Below are 21,359 nucleotides of genomic sequence, written 5' to 3'. Positions count from 1 at the left end.
GTAAATAGTGAGAAATGAGGAGAGAAGGAAAAAGGATTTTCAAGGCTAGGAGACAAATTTAAAAGACGAGAGCCATGCTTTCTGTATTCCCTTGCACCAGATATGAAGATCCACACAGGAGGAAGAGAAGGGGAGGCAAAGAGGGGGCTCATCCATCGGGATGGCACAGATAAGCACAGCTATGTTAGCTCCTGTCATACTGCCTGGTTGTTTGCTGGGTCTGTCCCATACATTCAGGTCAGGAAGAAGATTTTCACCCAGGGAATGTTCCAAGTACTACAATCAATGCATTGCAAAATGTCTTGTTCTTCTGTAGTTGCAAAACTCCTTCATAGGGCTTCCCTGGTGGCGCAGTGGTTGAGAGTCCGCCTACCGATGCAGGGGACACGGATTCATGCCCCGGTCCGGGAAGATCCCACATGCCGCGGAGTGACTGGGCCCTTGAGCCATGGACGCTGAGCCTGCGCATCCAGAGCCTGTGCTCCACAACGGGAGAGGCCACAACAGTGAGAGGCCCGCATACTGCAAAAAAAAAAAAAAAAAAAAAAAAACTCCTTCATATATTTTTTGGCAGCTATCTAAGGCCTCTTTATTTCTCAGGATCCCAAATGTGTCATCATATTATGGAAACCTGCAGGTCAGTATTCTTAGCTCAGAGGAAGACTGTTCATTTATTCAACAAATGTATATGGAATTCCTGCCATGAGAGATCTAGCAACTGGGAATACAAATAAGGCAAAATCCCCTCTCTCTATTGTGTGTCCTGGGAAAGAGTAAACAAGAACTACAAAGCCCCTGGTTTTGTGGGGCTTAAAGTCTGTAGGAAAGACTGATGATTAACCCAATAGTATTAGAAGGTGGATAAACATGAAGATAGGGGAAGCACACTATAATGGGAGAACAGAGCAAGGGGGATTGACCCTCAGGAAAGGGTATCAGGGAAAACTTCCAAAGCTAGGGACATTTTAGTAAGACCTAAAGTGTGAGTAGGAGTTAGTCTGGTGAAGAAGAAGGTAAAAAGATTATCAGACAGTGGGAACAGCACACGGAAAAGCCCAAAGATGAAAGAACCCCAGTATGGCTAGAGAATGGAGTGTCTGTGTCTGTGTGTGTGTGTGTGTGTGTGTGTGTGTGTGTGTGTGTGTGTACACATGAGATGGAGAGAGGTAGGGTAACGGGAGGCATCTCAGACATAAGATGCCTACCCAGTAGCCAATCTGCCACTTCTTTCTAGATAAACCCCAGTGGACATTCCTTAATCATAGGGAAGAAGGCCTCTACCTCAGCGTGCAGAATAAATCATGATTGGCCTAGTTTCATTTCTCTCTTGGCCAGTGATTGGTCTACTAGCAGGCACATATGAAAAGACGAGCCTCCCCTTGAGAGGGCCACAGGGAACAGTTAGCCTCTGGGAAGAACTGGACTTCAATTAAAGCCTGAAGAAGTAGGAATAAACTGTTAAAGATGGAGGAGAGTTTATCAATCATAGGAAAGATTTCATGGAAACTGTGTGGCAGAGCAACAGTGGGAAATTGAATCAAAAGCACAGAACACAGAGATGTGAATGGAGGGATAGATAACAGGAAGAGATTGTATACTAGGTGGTGAGAAAAGATAAATGGTTACATGGCAAAATGGGCTTAGCTAATTAGGATCCTTTTAGTTGAAAGCAGTAGAAAGTCCCTTGAATTGGTATGTTTTACTTTATATAAAATTTATTTATTTTTGGCTGCGTTGGGTCTTTGTTGCTGCGTGCAGGCTTTCTCTAGTTGTGGTGAGCGGGGGTTACTATTTGTTGCAGTGTGTGGGCTTCTCATTGTGGTGGCTTCTCTTGTTGCAGAGCATGGGCTCTAGGCTCGTGGGCTTCAGTAGTTGTGGCATGCAGGCTCAGTAGTTGTGGCGCATGGGCTCTAGAGTGCAGGCTCATTAGTTGTGGGATATGGGCTTAGTTGCTCCACGGCATGTGGGATCTTCCCAGACCAGGGCTCAAACCCGTGTCACCTGCATTGGCAGGTAGATTCTTAATCACTGCGCCACTAGGGAAGCCTGAATTGGTATTTTTTTTAAAAAAAAGAAGTGCAGGGGAATTTGGCATAAGGATACAGAAGTCTTTCATGCAACCAACGGTAAGAATGCAGCTGGACCTGAGGAAGAAGCTGGAAGCAAGAACTATTATGTCTTTGCTTCTCTTTGCCCATTTTCCTTCTTCTTATCTCTATATACAACTAATTAATTTTCTCTGCTTCTTTGTCCAAAGAGTGGATGCAGATCTCAAATTTACACATTCTGTTTCCAACCAAATGAGCTAGCAAATTGTAACCAACTTCAGACCCAGTTCCAAAATCCCAGGAGGGAAGATCTGATTGTCACAGCCTGGGTAGGTGTCCATCCCTATTCCTATTGGCCAGGAGAGCAGAGTCACACGGGATAAACATGACAGCTAGCCCTGAACTCCAGTGGGTCAGGAGCGCTGCCCCAAATTGTGATTCAGGAAGTTGACTCTAATGCACTCAAGACAGTCTATCCTTACAAGTGCTTTTCTGGCTATATGGGATTGGCAATAGTGGGGGGCTCTCTGGCCTCTCAGGGATTAGCTAACTCCTGGGTAAATTACCTCTCTGAGGCATATCAGAGGTCTGAGGGCTGTGAAGACCCCAGTTTCTCTGTATGGTGTCCCCTGTGGTCCAAAATGAATGAGACTTCCAAAATACACAGCTTCCAAGAAAGGGGGTGGCTTGAGGCCTACAGATGTGTGTGAAGGCACGTATGATGACGTTCCCTCTCTTTCCTCCATTCAGTGGCTGCCCTTTGCCATCCAGGTACCCACTACACTGCAGGGGTTCTCAGTTTTTTGTGGACACCAGAATTAACTGGAGAGCTTGTTAAAATTCAGATTCCCAGGTCAAATCCTAGCAATTCCAATTCAGTGATTTGAGGCAATATCTAGGAATCCTCATTTTTTTTTAATTTTTAATTTTATATTGGAGGATAGTTGATTTACAATGTTGTGTTAGTTTCAGGTGTACAGCAAAGTGATTTAGTTATTCATGTATCTATTCTTTTTCAGATTCTTTTCCCATATAGGTTATCACAAAGTATTGAGTGTAGTTCCCTGTGCTATACAGTAGGTCCTTGTTGATGATCTATTTTATATATAGTAGTGTGTATATACAGGAATCTTCATTTTAAACAAGTACCTCAGGTGATTCTGGTGCATGAATTCCTTGAATCACACTTTGAGAAATTTGGTACTACCAGCTTGATGGCAACTTTCAGGGCCCTAATAATGCAACCAGCTAAAAGTCACTCCTTAAAGTTATATTTAGCTCATTTTATATGTTTACATACATCAAATTATTTCCTTTGTTGACTCAAATTTGCATTAAACACAAAAATGTCTTTTTTGGCATCATGTTTTATTTCTATTTCCCAATTTCACTCCCAGCATTGAACTTGCTACTTCTTTTTTTTTTTTTATAAATGTATTTATTTATTTTATTTTTGGCTGCATTGGGTCCCCGCCTCTGCGTGCGGGCCCTCCCCAGTTGTGGCGAGCGGGGGCTTCTTTTCATTTTGGTGCGCGGGATTCTCATTGCGTGGCTTCTCTTGTTGCGGAGCTCAGGCTCTAGGTGCGCAGGCTTCAGTAGTTGTGGCACACGGGCTCTAGAGCGCAGGCTCAGTAGCTGTGGCGCACGGGCTTAGTTGCTCTGCAGCATGTGGGATCTTCCCGGACCAGGGCTTGAACCTATGTCCCTTGCATTGGCAGATGGATTCTTAACCACTGCGCCACCAGGGAAGCCCCTGAAATTGCTACTTCTTAATAATTCTTGATGAATACTTCTGACTCTATTTTTTCAGCAAACTCTTTTCCTTTAGTAATACTTTAATGCTGGTGACAGTCTGATGATCTTACTGCTTGTATCACTTGGCTAACATAGTTGTAGAGGTGGGAAAAGGAATGTTTTGCCTTTTAACCTGTTACTTCTACTCCTTTTAGGTCAAAGGCAGGGTGTAAAAACATGCAACAAACAAAAAGGTTAAGTATGAAACTGAGAACCAGGAGTTCCAAATTACCAGTTTATCCTAAAAAATAATAAAATCCCAGGATGGCAGAACTGGTAGAGAACTTAGAGTTTATCCAGTTCAATCCATCATTAAGTTGGCTGTAATAATATGAACTATTTATTAAGGAACTACTATGTATGGGGTATTCTAAGTGCTTTGTATGCATTATTTCATCTGATCTTCACAATAACACTTGAGTAAGGGATCATTATTCCTAATGGAGCCGGTTTTTTTTTTTTTTTTTTGCAGTATGTGGGCCTCTCACTGTTGTGGCCTCTCCGGTTGCGGAGCTCTGGATGCACAGGCTCAGCAGCCATGGCTCACGGGCCCAGCCGCTCCGTGGCATGTGGGATCCTCCCAGACCGGGGCACGAACCCGTGTCCCCTGCATCAGCAGGCGGACTCTCAACCACTGCGCCACCAGGGAAGCCCGAGCCAGGGTTTTAAAAGCATCTCAATAGGCTTGATCAGTGAGGACAATTAATAGGAATTAATATAAAGCCATTTACCTGGTCTCCAAACCTGGCTGCACAAGTTTGGGATGGGTAAGATTGGACTCCACAGAATTTTGTATGAAATGACATGTGTATTTTCACTGACTGTAAGTTAAATGGGAGGCAATAGAACCACTGCCAGAAAACCTAAGTACATGAACGGAAGCTTTGTCCACTCTATTCTCTGCTCATTGTTCTGTGGAGTTGATTCCAGGCCCCACAATTTATGAGAAATTTTGATCAACCAGACCCCCAAAGGAGAGATACAGGGTCTTGAAAGACATTTCCTCTGAAGAACATATAAAGGAATGGAGGATATTTAAACCCCAATAACATGAAAGCTGCTTTGAATACTTGAAGAGCCATGATATGCATTAGGGAAAGGACTACATGGGGCTCTGAGAACAGCAAGAGGCACAATGAGTGGGTCTCACAGGAGACAAATTTCAACACAAGGTAAGGAAGCACTTTCCAACGATGAGGACTGTCCATCAACAGCATGGACCCCTGTGTCAGGCAGCAGGCTCCCCATCCCTGGAAGCATCCATGAAAACGAAGAATACCACTTGCCCTGGAAGTTTGGGAGGAGATTCATCCCAGGATATGGGATTGTGTCCTACGACCTCTCAGATCCTTCCCAACTTTAAGAATTTATTATTCTGATACAACAAACAGGTAATAGAAAGCTACTATGGGCTTCCCTGGTGGCACAGTGGTTGAGAGTCCGCCTGCCGATGCAGGGGACACGGGTCTGTGCCCTGGTCCGGGAAGACCCCACATGCCGCGGAGCAGCTAGGCCTGTGAGTCATGGCCGCTGAGCCTGCGCGTCCGGAGCCTGTGCTCCGCAACGGGAGAGGCCACAACAGTGAGAGGCCCGCGTACTGCAAAAAAAAAAAAAAAGAAAGCTACGATACAAGAGACACTGAATCAGTGCTTTGAAGCACAAAAATAAGGCATGATTCTTACATTCAAATTACTTGCCAACTAATGGATACAAAGACAGGTTAAAAAATAAATGTGATAATGCATAGTTCAAACTCCCCCTTTTACAACTGAGGTTAAAGTCAACATCTTTGTAGCTTCATTTATTGATGAAAGAATTGAGATTGAGGGATAGGGTGAGTATTGGATCAGGTGTTGCACATAGTAGAATGGAGATTCTATTTTGGGGTGACAATACTGTATTAAAGTGCTATTTTATTCAGGGGTTTTAGTGATGCCCTATGACCCCTCCATTTAAAAGATTCTGATCACGGGCTTCCCTGGTGGCGCAGTGGTTGAGAGTCCGCCTGCCAATGCAGGGGACACGGGTTCGTGCCCTGGTCCGGGAGGATCCCACATGCCACGGAGCCCCTGGGCCCGTGAGCCACGGCCGCTGAGCCTGCGCTTCCGGAGTCTGTGCTCCACAGCGGGAGAGGCCACAACAGTGAGAGGCCCGCGTACCGCAAAAAAAAAAAAAATGATTCTGATCGTTATAGACAAAAGACGAAGTAAACCAGAGAAAGTAAAACCATACTGTGCAGTATCTGTACATTAGTCTCTAAATTGCAGTGGCCTAGGCTGTACCCCTGGGAGAAATTCTTTCTCTAAGTTAGGTTGGCTTGAATGGCGTGGAAACAAAGCAGACTGTTAGGCTCTCTCTTTGTACCTTCCACAAACCCAAATCCCCGCCCCAGATCCTGCAACTATAATAGGCAACAAGGAAAAGACAAATATCAGTTGCAGTTCCCATGTGGACTTGGCCTCTGCTACCTGTCGTGGATCTTCCTAAACACTAGATCCTGCCATCATGTGGGAGAAGAGGAAGAAAGATGGCCAAGGCTGCCCTTGGAAGGAAGCAAAAGGAGAGGAGGAAACACCACATTCATGCACACTGAGGCTGTTCTCTTTAAGAGCTTCACCTGCTGGTAACTGGCCAATCCAAACTTGGACTCCTCCTTAGGGGAGAGACTTCCTCTGTATCCCGAATCATCCTGTGAGAGGGCAGGGGGCAGGGAAGTGTGGGGTGAAAGAGAGGCCAAGAGGGGCTATGACTTTCTTCTCCTAGAGGTCAAATTGCTGTTTTACATCATGAAGCTAATGACACCTGTTTCTAAATTACCTAATAGGACTGTTTGGCGTGTTCATCACATCTTTTTCAGGGCTATGAGCTCTTTGAAGAAATGTTAACTGTGCTATGACTTCAGACTGAACATTAGTTGGAATCTCAGAAAATAGTTTTTTGAAATACCTACACAAGAATTGACTGTGCATAAACTATGTAATAGACACTCTGTCAGCACCAACTAATAAATTATAAAATTTATTCTCATAATAACCCTCTGATTTAGGGATGATTACTAAAATAATTAAATGTTTTGCTTTCCATCACATGTAACTTTCACACAAACATACTTCTGTTTATTCTGTGGCAAACTGTTCAAAAAACTTCTGAGTGTAGTTCTTAGTAATCTGACGTGTGTTTATGTTTCACAGGATTTTTTGATCTTGTATCTTCGTTGCCAGTACCCAGCCCTGGGTAATTCCTCATGTCTGTTCTCTCTGCTGCCACCCCCAGGCTACTGAGAATTTCTGTGAGTAACCACAAAGCCATACTCCCAGGGTCCACTCTGATATATGCAAACTCTCCTGGGCTGGACTCTTACTGCTATTCAAAGGCAATCACTTTACTTATCGTTGTTGACTCCCAGATACATCCCTTTTAGTATCTATTCTATATTTTTCCATACTCCCTAAACCTTCCCCCATTGACCCTACTCCTTCTCCAAGACCACTTCATTCTTAGCAGATGGCCATTCTACTATAATATGGCTCCCCCATTCTTTCAAATGGATGCTCCCCTGATTTCACTCCATAGAGACTTGATCACCATAGCAACCACTGCTGGCTTTGGTTCATTTCCTCAGAAGCCCCAACTGGCAGAGATGGCTGAATCAGGGAATTTTTGCAAGGAAATACTGGGAGCCCTTGGTACTGGGGGCTGAAATCTCAAAGGCAGCTCTAAATTTAACTAACCAGAAAGAAACAGATCCATAACCACAAAGAAAAAGCAAAAGGGGGTCTAGAAACAGCCATCTCTTGTCCTGCCAGCTTCTTGAGGGAAATCATAGGTTCTATGAAAAAATAGAAGTAGAGGTGGAATTTGAGATCCTAATATCAAGAGAATTATGCCTTGTTTCATTCGTTGTTTTGAATACATTAAAAGTGTGAACTTTAAAGAAAGAAAATGAATATCTGACATTGTTTATTCCTTAACTATAATTTCAAAACAGGCTTATGGAGTTAAGGGGTGGAGTGATAGTTTAAGCCTATTTAGCAAACATTTGTTGCTGTGCTCTTTATGCCAGACACTGACTTAGGTGATGGAAAAGAAAGAATACAATATAGAACCTGTCCTAATGGGAGATACATACACACTAGGGGGAAACAAAAAAGTTTCCAATTAGACTTAAGTCAGCTCTTACAGAGGCATTTCTATCACAAAGCACAAGTATTTGTAAGCCTACATAGAATATCCATGAATTTGGGGAATGTTGTCCAATAAAGAAGGCACTCAGCCTTCATAGCACATCCAAGTTACCAAGGCAGTTCATTCCCTTTTGAATTAGTTCACCATGAGGCAGTAGCTCCCCTATAATGGACTCATCATTCACAGTTCCTGGGTTTGTGCATTTTCTCTTTCCTTCATCACGCTTATCCTTACTTCTACAGCAGCTAAAAAAGAAGCTCTCTTGGCCGAAATTTGAGGACAACAAGTTTAGGCTACACAACAAAAAACTATAATAAGATGTGGTCACACTGTACCCATATAAGGACAAAGTACAGTGGCAACACAAGAAAGGTGGTAATTTATGTTTTCCTGGGGATTTGGGAGAGGAAGAGCTGGCAAAAGCTTCATAAAAGAGAAAATATTGGAGCTGTACTTTGTCCTCCTCCTTTATTCCTAGGTGATATTTTAAATCATATTCTCCTCTTGGGGAAATTAAAAATAAAAAATGTTGGAAGAGAAGGGGAAATAAAACTAATTCCTTTATAATTCTTCCCAGCCTCAGTCTAGACTTGCCAGAGAGTCTTTGCTAGGTTATGGACTTAGGTGTTGTTATTAAGGATTGTGTAGGATAGAGCCTTATTCCCTCTATACCCCAGAAGGCAGTAAACAGTTACTGATTCACTCTCCATATCCCTTAAGCTTGCATTACTTAATTTCTTTCTTCCCATTAAATTAGAAAAAAATCTCTTATTTTTTTCCTCAAAGCGTTTTGGAAAGATCAAGGAAACCATCAAGTCTTAAGAGTATTGGAAACATTGGGGACACACATGGTGTTCAGATACTCTAGGTGTTGTCTAATGATATTTTTTAAATGTCTTTCATTATTTTGTCAAGTCCTTGAAATCCCGTAAAAGCATAACAGAAATGAGCTTGGGAATTTTACTAAACTAAAATTTGTTAAGGAGGAGGGAAAGAAATGATGGTTTCCTTGATTTTCACTATTGTTCATGCCAAATTCCAGGAAAAAGTAAACTATCAGTCAAGACTCACAGTTCAATGATTCTATATAGGAAGCCACAGTTCAATGATTCTATATAGGAAGCCAGGGCTAGAAGTTTAAAATTTAACTGGGTTGATGAAAGTAGAAAAGAATCAGCCATCAAAATCTCATTTCCCATGGGCAGCGCTTTCTGTTCTACCCCCAAAATGTTTCTAGGGCTTCACCTATTATACTTAGAATCATCAACTTTGCTGAAAGCACTTTGAAGGTATTAATTATCTTACTTACTTTCCTAATTAGTTATGGGGCACATCTCTAGAGAACTGAAAGGGGATGGGTATCAGGAACGTTTCCTTGATGACAGGAAACCAAGTGACAAAAGAGAGGTGATTTGTCCCAAGATATCTAAAGGCAAATTGGAAATGACAGCTAGACTGAAGTCTGGTTCAGCCTGAATAAAGAAAAATTCTACCTCATTCACTGACACCAAAATATTCGCCTTCACCTACAAAATGATTTTCTTTCTGGCATGATTTTTTTACTTCGTTCAGCCTCAGAGATAATACTAATGATTACCAGTGATGGTAGTGAAAGCCAAGCCTAATCACCATAATTGACAATTAAGTTGGGTAACAACACAGAGACAGGTGATTTCACACAGGGCTAATGAAAATGGGCTATTAAAATCCGCACACGTTTGGCAGCAATTATGAGCTCCTGGAACCGTTTGCTTTGAAATGTGCACATTTCACAGGCGGCTGCCTGCCAGTGAGACAACTCTGAGCAGGACCAAGAAAGAAAGAGGAAAAGAAAGAGTCGCCAGAGATTTCTGGAGGTGCCATTTCCCTTTAGTGGTTTGCTGGATCTTTATTATTACATGCCTGATATTTTAAAGCCAAAGAAAAATGCGTAATTCACAGTTTTAGAGAATGATGACCCATTTTCCTACAAAACCACAATGGGACTGGCAGGGGACAAGGGATTGGGTGCGAACAAATCCATGGGGGCAGAGTAGAAGGGATCTGTGGAATTAAGGGCGGGCCATGTGGGAGAAAGTTGGGTTTCCTGTCTAGAGTGCGCCAGAGGCCCTTATTTTAACAATTTTCACAAAATGTAAAGTAGAAGTAATCCCTGCTTCCCAAGGATGACAGAGAATAGTTAAATAAGTTCAGTTCCTTAAAGGCACTTGGATTCAGGAGGTGAAGTTACTTGACTGGTTCACTACTATTACTCCTTTATACTCAGTCTGCCACCATTCTGCTAAGAGCCCCTGTCCATTAAGCTTGCACTATTTGGATCTACCTGTTATGAAGGAAGTTAATTAGCTTGTTTTAATAACAGGAAACCAGACTTTGTCAACTCAGTGTCACTGGCACAGGATGGAAGTGTACACTTAACAAGGGTGAAGATGGGTCATCAGACCCTTTTTCATCTTGAATATTTTGACTTAAGGTAGAGCAGTGTGTTGAAAGTGGAGGGACATAGGGTTGGCTGAGGAAGTTCGAAAGGGTAAAGAGAAGAAAAACTTGGCACAAGTCACAATTAAACTTTGGGATGAACAGAAGCTACAGGAAGGTTTAAGGCGAGGTGCCACCATTATTGCTGCCTTAATCAAAGAAAGAAATTACAGACTCATTGGGCAACTACTGGTAGCATAAAGAACATGGAGAAAATTACCTACTGCGTTCTTAGAAACATTTGCCTAAGTATCTCTTTTGTGCTTCTCTGCGAATTGTATATGGTAGAATGTTTAAGTCGTCTTTATGTCTTTTATAATTTGGAGGATGTGATACTTAGGTGAACTTGAAAATTTTTATGCATGTCAAATATAAATTGCCTAAACCGGAAAAGAACAGATAAGTGGAAAATAATAGCCTTCACATAAAGAATCTTTTCACAAAGGCATGAAAGGTAAAATAGAAATAATGATGAGTCAGCTAATTCTTCAAGGAATGAACTTAGAAAATGTCAACTATTATCTCTATGTTAATTAGTAAATCACAGTATAATGAAACTAATAAATAAGATTAATGAGTATTGTTAATTCTAAAAAAAATAAATAACAGGAAACCAGACGACAAAAAGCAGTAACTAGTTGTCTTAAGGCAGTCTGGGAATAACATCTAAATATATTCAAATATGGCAATTGAATCTTGTTTTTTATCCACTCTGACAATCTCTCTCTTTTTTTTTTATTTTTAAAATTAATTAATTAATTTTTTTTTTTTTGGCTCTGTTGGGTCTTCGTTGCTGTGTGCGTGCTGTCTCTACTTGTGGTGAGAGGGACCTACCCTTTGTTGCAGTACGAGGGCTTCCCTTGTTGCGGAGCATGGGCTCTAGGCATGTGGGCTTCAGTAGCTGTGGCACATGGGCTCAGCAGTTGTGGCTCGCAGGCTCCAGAGTGCAGGCTCAGTAGTTGTGGAGCATGGGCTTAGTTGCTCCACGGCATGTGGGATCTTCCTGGACCATGGCTTGAACTCGTGTCCCCTGCATTGGCAGGCAGATTCTTAACCACTGTGCCACCAGGGAAGTCCTGACAATCTCTTTTAATTGATGCATTTAGAGCACTCATATTTAAAATGATTATTGATATCACTGGATTAATATCTACTATATTTGTAATTGTTTCTTATTTATTGAAGTAGATCTTTTTTATCTTTCCCTCTTTTTCTGTCTTCTTTGGTTTTAATTGAGCATTTTACATGATTCTATTTTATCTCTTCTGTTAGTATACCAATTACACTTACTTTGTCAATTTTTTTAGTGGTTGCTCTATAGTTTGCAATACACATTTACAATTAATATGCCAACTTTGTCATGTTTACTACAGGTATCTTATAACAGAGTATTCTCAATTCCTCCCTCCCATCTCTTATTACATTTTTCTCTTGTGTTTTACTTTATTTTTTTATTTACTAAATTAATATATGTTGCTTTTTGTTTAGCCCTTTACATTTCTCTCTGGCTGACATGCACAAAAGAAGAGAAACTGGCAGGGCCCAATGCTCACAGAGTTAGCAAAGGCAGGTGAGAAATTTCTAGAAGTAAAATGGTATATGGTTCTGATCTAGAATAACCTTCACATTAATAGGATTTAAAACTTTTTGTTTGTGAACCACTTAAATAGGCAAAATATGTGACATCTCATCCATCCATTTTCTGAATGAAGAACTTGGTGATAACAGATTTGAAAGGAATAAAATATACATGCTGCTGTGAACATTTTCCGAGTAGCTCTTATGAATTAGTTATTTACTTTATAAATATAGAATATCCTTATAAATCAAGGGCCCTAGAGATATAAAAAGTGACTAGAAATTTGATTATACTTACATTGAGTGCATACTACAGCTTTCTTAAGTGACAGAACTTTAAAGTAGTACACTGGCTTCTCTTCAAGCTTGTTGATTTTCCCCTCAGCAATACCCAGTTTAGTGATGATAAGCCCATCAAAGGCATTCTTCATTTCTGTTACAGTGTTTTTGATTTCTAGCATTTCCTTTTGATTCTTTCTTAGAGTTTCTTTCTCCCTTCTTACATTACCCATCTGTTCTTGCATGTTTTCTACTTTTTCCACTAGAGTCCTTAACCTATTAATCATAGTTATTTTAAGTCCTCTCTTCAATAATTCCAAAATATGTATCATATCTGAGTCTGGTTATGATGCATGCTTTATCTATTCAAACTTTTTAATTTTTTTTTTTTTTTTGTCTTTTAGTATACCTTGTAATTTTTGTTGAAAGCAAGACATGTGTACTGGGTAATGGGAACTGAGGTAAAAGGTCTTCAGTGTGAGGTTTTATGTTAATCTAGCTAGGAGTTGGGCTGCTTAATGTTTGCTATAGTTATCAGTGCCAGATCCTTCAAATTCCTCTGTCCTTCTTTTGGCCTCCTCCTTAAATATTAACTATATCTTGCAGCTCTTTCAACTGTAATCTGTTGTTGTTACTCTGAAGCCCTATTGCTATGGTGGTAAGGCATGGGGAGAAAAAGCATAATAATCTTGTGATTAATCGCCGTGTTTTATTGGGCTGGTGTTTCTAGGCTGTGACCTCCACAAGGGTTTTTTCAGCTTACCCTCAGGTGATACAGGTAGGCAAAAGGTGGCCGAAGTTGGGGGAATGTCCTTTCCTCTAAGTGGGATAAAGCTCTGATAAAGTCTTTGTCCTTGGTGAGTAGACTTTTGTTATGGAGAATGCTTGGGGCATATTCCAAAAAGGTTACTTTTCCGCCCCCCTGCCAGCACCTGAGGATATTTTTTTCTTGGCTCTTCATCACAAAGACCTGGTGGGGTTTCTAGAGAGAACACCCATGGAAATGTGGAGGCACCGCTAAGACTTTAACCCCCAGGAGTTTCTCGTTCTCACACTAGATCACGCTCGGCCTCCATCAATTCATAAAAATTACCAGTTAGTTGTTCCTACCAGTTGCTGGCTGCAGAAGCTTGTGCTCTAGGTAAGCAGATCTCAGCTGTGATTCTCTATTTTTGCCTGTCGCTCCAGATTTCAGTGTGACAGTTTGCCCTACAACCTCAATTCTTTCATGGGTCTAAGATAAGTCACTGATTACACTGATTTGTTTAGCTTCTACTTTATTGTAAGAAGGGGAGTGACACTTAGCTCTGAATCTTTTTTCAGAGCCGAACCTGCAAGTGCAATGTAATTTAAAAACTGATACTTGATTCAGTTATTGGAAAATTTTAAGTATGTTTGGAACAATTTGGGTATGGGAATCTATTTTTCAACTGTACAGTTCATTAAATTTAAAAACAGAGAATGTGTTTCCAATGGAGATATGCCATTCAAATTGAGATGTGCTGAGAATGTACACACCAGATTTCAAGGTCTTGGTATAAAAAAAGAATGTAAAATATTTCACTCATAATTATTTGTTGATTACATGTTGAAATGATAATATTTTTGAATGAGTCAAATAAAATATATCATTAAAATTCATTTATCTGGTTCTTTTTAGGTTTTTAATGTGTCTACTAGAAAATAGCAATTTATATATGTGGTTCACATACTTCCATTTGCCAGCACTGCTCTATAGTTTAAAAAACTCATTACAGTCTACCTTTAAATAATATTATAACACTGCACATATAATTTGGAAACACCTAGAGTAATATATTTCTGTTTTTGTCTCTTGTCCTTTGTATTACTTGTTGTCATACATTTTACTTTTACATGTTATGGACCACACACTAAATTGTTTTGCTCTTAGTCAATTATCTATTAAAGACATTAAAAATGAAAGGAGGAAGTCTTTTTTGTATACCCACGTGTCTATTAGTTCCATAATTCTTCATTTCTTTGTGTAGACACGTTTACAAGTAACATCATTTTCTTTTTGTCTTGAGAAATTTAACATTTTTTGTAGTGCAGATCTGCTGCTGAATTCTCTCAGCTTTTGTTTGTCTGGGAAAGAAAGCTTTTATTTACCCTTCATTTTTGAAGAATAACTTCACTGGGTAGAAAATTCTAGGTAGAAAGTTTGTTTTTTTTTCCTTCCAGCACTTAAAGTTACCATTCCATTGTTGTAGACTTCATAGTTTCTGATGAGAAGTCTTTAAACCTTCTTATCTTTTACCTATGTATGTACAATGTGTTTTTCTAGTTGTTCCTATATATGTATGGTGTCTTTTTCTAGTTGATCAATTTTCTAGTTTTCAATAATTTGATTGTTGTATGCCTTATGGTAGTTTGGTGTGTGTGTATTTTGCTTAAGAGTTCATTAAGAGTCTTCATTCTGTGTGTTTATACTTTTCCAAAAAGTTAGAAAATGTTGAGCATTTATTTTTTCAAACATTTTTCTGCCCATCTCTCTCTTATATCTTTTTGAGACAACAATTTTGGATATACTGTATTACTTAACATTGTCCCACAAGTCACTTAAACTCTTTTTTAACTCTTTGTTTCAACTCTTTTTTTCCTCTTTGATTTTGGATAAATTCTTTTTCAATGTCTTCAAGTTTAATGAAAATTTCTTCTGCAGTCTCTAATCTGCTATTAATCATATCTAGTAATATATATTTCTATTTCTGATATTTTGTCATCTCTAGGAGTTCCATTTATACTTATATCGTCCATTTCTCTCCTTCTATGTTCATTTCTTTTCATTTTTGAACATATAAGCATAATTATATGTTTTAATATTTTTGCCTAACTCCATCATCTATTTTATTTCTGAGTTTGTTTCTGTTATCTGATTTTTCTCCTGGTTATGGGTCATATTTTCCTGTCCTATGTATAATACTTTTTATTAGATGCTGAACATTGTGACTTATCCATTGTTGGTTACTGAATTTTGTTTTTAAAGATTGTTGAACTTTGTTCTCCCTAGAAGCTAAGTGACTTGTGTTCAGTTTGATTCTTTTAAGGCTTGTTTTAAAATTCATTCAGGGCTCTCCCACCTCAGAGGCACAGCACTGACTCCTGGCTGCAGCACCAAGAGCCTTTCATCCACACAGCTCAGAATAAAAGGGAGAAAAAGTAGAAAGAAAGAATTAATAGAAGAAGAAAGAAAGAAAGGAAGGAAGGAAGGAAGAAAGAAAGAAAGGAGGGAGGGAGGAAGGAAGGAAGGAAGGAAAAAAGAAAGAAAGAAAGAAGATAAAGTAAAATAAAGTAAGATAAAATATAATAAAGTTATTAAAATAAAAAATAATTATTAAGAAAACATATTAAAACAAACAAACAAAAAAAACGGACGGATAGAACCCTAGGACAAATGGTGGAAGCAAAGCTATATAGACAAAATCTCACACAGAAGCATACACATATGCACTCACAAAAAGAGGAAAGGGGGAAAAATCATAAATCTTGCTCTCAAAGTCCACCTCCTCAATTTGGGACGATTCGTTGTCTATTCATGTAATGCACAGATGCAGGGTACATCAAGTTGATTATGGAGCTTTAATCCACTGCTTCTGAGGCTGCTGGAAGAGATTTCCCTTTCTCTTCTTTGTTCTTACAGCTGCCGGGGCTTGGCTTTGGATTTGGCCCCGCCTCTGTGTGTAGGTCGCCGAAAGGCGTCTGTTCTTCGCTCAGACAGGAAGGGGTTAAAGGAGCAGCTGCTTCGGGGACTCTGGCTCACTCAGGCCATGGGGAGGGAGGGGTACGGAGTGCGGGGCGAGCCTGCAGAGGCAGAGGCCGGCGTGATGTTGCACCAGCCTGAGGTGCGCCGTGCATTCTCCCGAGGAAGTTGTCCCTGGATCCCTGGACCCTGGCAGTGGTGGGCTGCACAGGCTCCCTGGAAGGGGGTGTGTGGATAGTGACCTGTGCTCGCACACCGGCTTCTTGGTGTCAGCAGCAGCAGCCTTAGCGTCTCATGCCCGTCTCTGGGGTCTGCGCTGTTAGCCGTGGCTCACGCCCGTCTCTGGAGCTCCTTTAAGCAGTGCTCTTAATCACCTCTCCTCGTGCACCAGGAAACAAAGAGGGAAGAAAAAGTCTCTTGCCTCTTCGGCAGGTCCAGACTTTTCCCCGGACTCCCTCCCGGCTAGCTGTGGTGCACTAACTCCCTGCAGGCTGTGTTCACTCTGCCAACCCCAGTCCTCTTCCTGCGCTCCGACTGAAGCCCGAGCCTCATCTCCCAGACCCGCCTGCCCTAGCGGGTGAGCCAACAAGCCTCTTGGGCTGATGCGTGCTGGTCTGCACCGATCCTCTGTGCAGGAATCTCTTTTCCTGCACAGAGGTGCTTTGCCCTCCGCACCCCTGTTGCTGCGCTCTCCTCCGTGGCTCCAAAGCTCCCCCCTCCGCCTCCCGCAGTCTCCACCCGTGAAGCGGCTTCCTAGTGTGTGGAAACCTTTCTTCCTTCACAGTTCCCTCCCACTGGTGCAGGTCCCATCCCTATCCTTTTGTCTCTGTTTATTCTTTTTATTTTGCCCTACCCAGGTACGTGGGGACTTTCTTGCCTTTTGGGAGGTCTGAGGTCTTCTGCCAGCGTTCAGTAGGTGTTCTGTAGGAGTTGTTCCACGTGTAGATGTATTTCTGGTGTATCTGTGGGAAGGAAGGTTATCTCCGCGTCTTACTCTTCCACCATCTTCCCCTCGTCTCTCCCGCCATCTTCCCCTCGTCTCTCTGTTTTGTATTTTAGATTCCACATGTAAGTGAAATCATACAGTATTTGTTTTTCTCATCTACATCTGATTCATTTGTTATTTTTTCCTGTGTATTGTGTGAGGTATGTTACAATTTTATCTTCCTCCAAATGGTTATCTGGTTGTCCCAATACTATTTATTATAAATTCCATCATTTCCAGTAAGTTGAGATTCCACTGTAATCATACTAATTTTCATTACATTTTTAGGACTTCGTTTTGGACTTTCAATTCTATTCTGTCTGTCAATTAATATAACAGTAGGACACATTTATTCATAGATACTTTATCCTATACTTTTAAATCTGCTTTTCTTATTTAGGCTTTCTTCACTAAATACTAAATACTGTGAAATTTAGTACAAAACTCTTGGGAAACAATGTGGTATTTTTATTTGGATTGCATTAAATATATAAATAAGGGGAAACTAAGGTCATTGTAATATTGACTTATCCAAGTATCTTATTCAATGTGTTTACATTGGTTCAAATATGCTTTTGTATCTTTTAGGGGTATTTTAAAGTTTTCTTTGTGTAGGTTTTGCTCATTTCATGTTGATTTTATTCTTAAGTATTTTATTTTTATTGTCACAATTTTATTTTTTATTAAAGTATAGTTGGTTTACAATATTGTGTTAGTTTCAGGTGTAAAGTGACTCAGCTATATATTTTTCAGATTATTTTCCATTATAGGTTATTACAAGATATTGGATATAGTTCCCTGTGCTGTACAGTAAATCCTTGTCACTTATCTACCTTATGTATAGTAGTTTTTATGTTAATCCCATACTCCTAATTTATCTCTCCCCTCTCTTCCTTTCCCTTTTGGTAACCATAAGTCTGTTTTCTATGTCTGTAAGTCTGTTTCTGTTTTCTATATGGATTCATTTGTATTATTTTTTACATTCCACATATAAGTGATATCATATTTGTCTTTCTGTGTCTGACTTAATTTAGTATGATATTCTCTATGTCTATCCATGTTGCAGCAAATGGTAATATTTCATTTTTTTTTTATGGCTGAGTTATATTACATCATGTGATATATACATTACATCTTCTTAAACCAATCATCTGTTGATGGGCACTTGGGTTTTTTCCCCATGTATTGACTATTGTAAATAGTGCTGCTACGAACATTGGGTGAGTATATCTTTTAAAATTAGAGTTTTCATCTTTTCTGGATCTATGCCCAGGAGTGGGATCACTGGATCATATGGTAACTCTATTATTAGTTTTGTAAGGAACCTCCATACTGTTTTCCATAGTGGCTGTACCAATTTACATTCCCACCAGCAGTGTAGTGGGGTTCTGTTTTCTCTACACCCACTCCAGCATTTATTATTTGTAGACTTTCTGATGATAGCCATTCTGAGTGGTGTGAGGAGATACCTCACTGTGGTTTGATTTGCATTTCTCTAATAATTAGTGATGTTGAGCATTTTTCATGTGCCTGTTGGCCATCCATATGGCTTCTTTGGAGAAATATCTATTTAGGTCTTCTGCTCATTTTTTGATTGAGTCGTTTATTTTTTGATACTGAGTTGTATGAGCTGTTTGTATATTTTGGAAATTAAGCCCTTGTTGGTTGCATCGTTTGCAAATATTTTCTCCCAGTCCATAGCCTGTCTTTTCATTTTGTTTATGGTTTCCTTTGCTGTGTCAAAGCTTTTAAGTTTGATTAGGTCCCATTTATTTCTTTTTTTTTTTTTTTTTTTTTTGAGGTACGCGGGCCTCTCGCTGTTGTGGTCTCTCCCATTGCGGAGCACAGGCTCCGGAAGCGCAGGCTCAGCGGCCATGGCTCACGGGCCCAGCCGCTCCGTGGCATGTGGAATCTTCCCAGGCCGGGGCACGAACCCATGTCCCCTGCATCGGCAGGCGGACTCTCAACCACTGTGCCACCAGGGAAGCCCCCATTTATTTCTATTTACTTTTATTTCTATTGCTTTGGTAGACTGACCTAAGAAAACTTTGGTGCAATTTATGTCCTAGAATGCTTTGCCTATGTCCTCTTCTAGGAGTGTTATGGTATCATGTCTATATATAAGTCTTTAAGCCATTTTGAGTTTATTTTTCTGTATGGTGTGAGGGTGTTCTAACTTCATTGATTTACATGTGGCAGTCCAGCTTTCCCAACACCACTTTCTAAAGAGATTGTCATTTCCCCATTGTATATTCTTGCCTCCTTTGTCAAAGATTACTTGACTGTAAGTGTGTGGATTTATTTCTGGCCTCTCTATTCTATCCCATTGATCTATATGTCAGTTTTTGTGCCAAAACCACACTGTTTTGATAACTGTATCTTTGTAGTATTGTCTGAAGCCTGGAAGGTTATGCCTCCAGCTTTTTTTTTTTTTTTTTTTCCTTCACAATTGCTTTGGCAATTCTGGGTCTTTTATCATTCCATATAAAATTTAGGATTATTTGTTCTAGCTCTGTGAAAAATGTCATCAGTATTTTGATAAGGATCACATTAAATCTGTAGACTGCTTTGGGTAGTATGGCCATTTTAATGATATTAATTCTTCCAATCTAAGAGCATGGGATATCTTTCCATTTCTTTGAGTGATATTCTCTTTCCTTTATCAATGTTTTATACTTTCCAGTGTACAGGTATTTTTTGTTAGAATTTTAAATGTGTTCTTCTTCCTTGATGATTTCTAATCATATATCATTTGTATATATGAAGACTATTGAATTTGTATGTTAAAATTTTATATATTGCTACTTTACTGAGGGTTTTTACTTTTTAATTGCCTGAGTTTATAATTGATTATTTTGTTAAACTCTCATATCACCTTTTAACATAGATAGTCTAACATCACCTTTCCAATTCTTATGTCTCTAACTGTTTTCTCTTTCTAGTTACATTGGCTAAAACCTCCAGGACAATGTTAAATAGTAGAGGAGATAATAGGTATCTTCTTGGTTCTTGACCTTAGTAGAAATGGCTTTAGTGTTTTCCCATTTAGTAAAATATTGGCTGTAGGAGTAAGGTGTATATATTTTATCATGTTTAGGCTGTATCCATCAATTCCTAATTTGAGTATTTTAAAAAATAAAAATGAGGACTTCCCTGGTGGTCCAGTGGTGGAGAGTCTGCCTTCCAGTGCAGGGGACGCAGGCTCGATCCCTGGTTGGGGAACTAAGATCCCACATGCTGCGAGGCAACTGAGCCCGTGCGTCACAACTAGAGAGAGAAAAAACCTGCACACCACAGCTAGAGAGAAGCCTGTGAGCCACAGCTGAGACCCAATGAAGCCAAAAATAATAATAAATAAATATTTTTTTTTAATTTTAAAAAATAAAAATGATTAGTGAAGTTTTTAAAGACATTTGTGGAATCTATGGTGATAATCTTATGCTTTTTTCCCCTTTTGATATGTTAATACAGAGAAGATTACCTCAATTTATGCCATATATATGTAATTTGGTATAGTGAATCTTATTTCATGTGACTTAAGTTTCTCTTTTTTTTTAAGTTTGGCTTAAATGAAGCATAATTGACATATAAAACTATGATATATATTTAGATAGGTATAGCAAGAGAAACAATTTAAAACTGTAGTGTAAGTACAAAACAGTTAATGACAGTTATATTTGTCTTATACCTTTTATCACTGTGAGGTAATTTTCTTTGATGCTTTCTCTTGAATTCTATTTTGTTTAAAATTAACATTTTCTAATCCTAATTCTTGCTGTTAGTATTTCTTTGGCATGTATTTTCCATATATTATTATTTTATTATAATAAGGGAAGTAGTTTGCCATTTAATACAGTGTTGTTCAGCACCTGTGCAATTCTTGCTGGGTGACAACCCAAATGTTAATTGACTTATTTCCAAGTATGTACAAACCATATTATGATTCTGGGATCAAATTTATGAGCTAGCTAGATGTTTCATTTTCATCATACCTACTATCTCAATTGTTAAAATGAAATGGCTGTTTTCTCATTGTTTGTATTAGTTAATTTTTTTAAATTAATTTAATTAATTAATTTATTTTCGTTGTGTTGGGTCTTCGTTGTTGCGTGCAGGCTTTCTCTAGTTGCAGGGAGCGGGGTCTACTCTTCACTGTGGTGCACAGGCTTCTCATTGTAGTGGCTTCTCTTGTTGTGGAGCACGGGCTCTAGGCACGTGGGCTTCAGTAGTTGTGGTGCACGGGCTCAGTAGTTGTGGCTTGCGGGGCTCTAGAGTGCAGGCTCAGTAGTTG

This window comes from Phocoena phocoena, chromosome 1, assembly GCF_963924675.1.
Source record: "Phocoena phocoena chromosome 1, mPhoPho1.1, whole genome shotgun sequence".
NCBI lineage: Eukaryota > Metazoa > Chordata > Mammalia > Artiodactyla > Phocoenidae > Phocoena > Phocoena phocoena.
The sequence above is the reverse complement of the archived record's forward strand: the minus strand, read 5'-3'. Positions refer to the sequence as shown.